General features: G+C 38.3%; 1 pseudogene; it reads left to right on the forward strand.

The window, feature by feature from the left end:
- Nucleotides 1-2,437: 2,437 nt before the first annotated feature.
- Nucleotides 2,438-2,593, forward strand: LOC147341208 (U2 spliceosomal RNA; annotated as a pseudogene).
- Nucleotides 2,594-2,800: the final 207 nt, after the last annotated feature.

The following is a 2,800-nucleotide window of genomic DNA, read 5'->3' on the forward strand; positions in this document are numbered from 1 at the left end:
CATGGAACATTGCCTGTAACTTAGAGGCTCCTGTATTCCCTGTCCCTCCACCTCCACCCCAGAAGTAACCTTTCTCTTAAATTTTCTATCTGTCATTCTTTTGCTCTTTTTCATTTTTGCATTTGTACACTGGCACTCTAACCAGTGTATTGTTTAAATTTTAGATTTTTTTATTAAGATAACATTCATTTATAACTATAATGGGCTTCCCAGGTGGCACAGTGGCAAAGAATCTGCCTGCCAACCCATGAGATGCAAGAGACTCAGGGTCAATCCCTGGGTCAGGAAGATTTCCTGGAGTAGGAAATGGCAATCCATTCCAGTATTCTTGCCTGGAAAATTCCTGGGCTGGCTACAGTTCATGGGGAGGAGGAGCAAATGCGCAAAGGATCTATTGAGGGAATGCCTAGGAAGGGAAAAGGGGAAAGAGCAGAGAGGTGTAAGCAGAGAGAGCCTTCAGACCTCAATGTTGCTCTGGACTCTGTGAAAGGAGAGAAAGGAAGAGAACTGAGTAGGAAGAGTCTCAGACCGATGAGGTTTTCCTGTATCAACTCCACAGTTAGAGATGTCCTGCCTCTAAACAGGGATGGTCCACCACTAGTACCCCTGTAATGCTCAGCCATCGGCCATGTTGTCTGCAGCAGGCTGTCCTGAAGGGAGGATGAATGGCACACTTCTATGGTTGCCACAGTCATTGGCTGCACCAATTTATGCTCCCACCAGTGGATGAGAATTCCTATTTCTCTACAATCTTGTTGACAGTATTGTCAGACTTTTTAATATTTACCAATGGTTTGTGTGTTAAATGATATGTCCTTATGCTCTCAATTTGCATTTCTCTGATTACTAATGAGAATAAACATCTCTACATATGTGAGAGAGATGCTTATGGGTCATTTATATTTAATCTTCTGTAAACTGCCTATTCAGTTCTTTTCCCCATTTTTAACCTATTAGGTTGTGTGTATTTTTATGATTGATTTGTAAGAGTCTTTTATATATTTTGGATATGAAGTACTTGTATGTAATAGCAGTTATAAACATTTATAGATAGATATCATTAGGTAGATGTTTTTCTACCTTCTTTACTGAACCAAAGATCTTAATTTATGTATGTATTAGTTGATTTCTTTATAATTTGTGCCTTTTGTAAGTTGTTTGAAAATTTCCCTACTCTGAGGTTGTAAAGATATCTATCAATATTGTTATCAAAAGTTTACATTGTTTTACAGTTTGAAAAAACTAAGATCATGGCATCTGGTCCCATCACTTCATAGCAAATAGATGGGGAAATAATGACAGACTTTATTTTCTTAGGCTCCAAAAATCACTGCAGGTGATGACTACAGCCATGAAATTAAAAGATGCTTGCTCCTTGGAGGAAAGGTATGACAAACCTAGACAGCATATTACAAAGCAGAGACATTACTTTGCCAACAAAGGTCCATCTAGTCAAAGCTATGGTTTTTCCAGTAGTCATGTATAGATGTGAGAGTTGGACCATAAAGAAGGCTGAGAGCTGAAGAATTGATGCTTTTGAACTGTGGTGTTGGAAAAGACTCTTGAGAGTCCCTTGGACTGCAAAGAAATCAAACCAGTCAATCCTAAAGGAAATTGATCCTGAACATTCATTGGAAGGACTGATGCAGAAGCTGAAACTCCAATACTTTGGCCACCTGCTACAAAGAGCTGACTCATTAGAAAAGACACTGATGTATAGAACAGTCTTTTGGACTCTGTGGGAGAGGGAGAGGGTGGGATGATTTGGGAGAATGGCATTGAAATATGTATAATATCATATATGAAATGAGTCACCAGTCCAGGTTCAATGCATGATACTGGATGCTTGGGGCTGGTGCACTGGGACGACCCAGAGGGATGGTATGGGGAGGGAGGAGGAGGAGGGTTCAGGATGGGGAACACATGTATACCTGTGGCGGATTCTTTGATATATGGCAAAACCAATACAATATTGTAAAGTTAAAAAACAAAATTAAAAAAAAAAAAGAAAAGACCCTGATTCTGGGAAAGATTGAAGGATGGAGGAGAAGGGGATACAGAGGATGAGATGGTTGGATGGCATCACCGACTCAATGGACATGAGCTTGAGCAAGCTCCAAGAGTTGGTGATGGACAGGGAGGCCTGGCGTGTTTCAGTCCATGGGGTCTCAAAGAGTTGGACTACTGAGTGACCGAACAACAACGGTTTACAAGCAAGTCGTTATTACTTCACTTGGAATTGATGTTTTAGTATGCTGAGATAAGGATCTAATTTTACATTTTTATTTATTTGAATAGCTAATTTATCTGTAATAGTTGTTTAATGATATTTTTCCCAGTGGTCTGCAATGAAAATTCAGTCACATATCATTTTAACCTGTGTGTAAGTTGATTCCTGGGATATCTGCTGTGTTCCACTAGTATATTTGCTTATCTTATCGCTTCTTGGCCTTTTGGTTAAGATCAGGTGTAGTATATTTGCTTAAACTGGGGCCAATACTAAACTTATTTTTTATAGTGTAGATTAAAATTCGATCTTGATATCAGGTAAGTCTCCCTACCTTGTTCTTCTTTAGGAGTGTATTGACTATTTTAAGTTATTTGCTCTTTTCATATAAAATTTAGAATCAATTTAACTTCCTCTGGGAAAAATCAGAAATTTTATTGGAATCACCTTGAATCCATACACATTTGATCAAAACTGCATTAAGTTCTTTGCAAATCTCTTTAATGTCTGGTTTAATAACAGATAGTTTGTCATAACTGCTTTTGTATTCAATCTGTTGCATTATATTGTTTT

The sequence above is a fragment of the Bos grunniens genome, chromosome X (assembly GCF_055505025.1).
Source record: "Bos grunniens cultivar Pamir isolate PY7600 chromosome X, Bosgru_T2T1.0, whole genome shotgun sequence".
In the NCBI taxonomy this organism is placed as follows: Eukaryota; Metazoa; Chordata; class Mammalia; order Artiodactyla; family Bovidae; genus Bos; species Bos grunniens.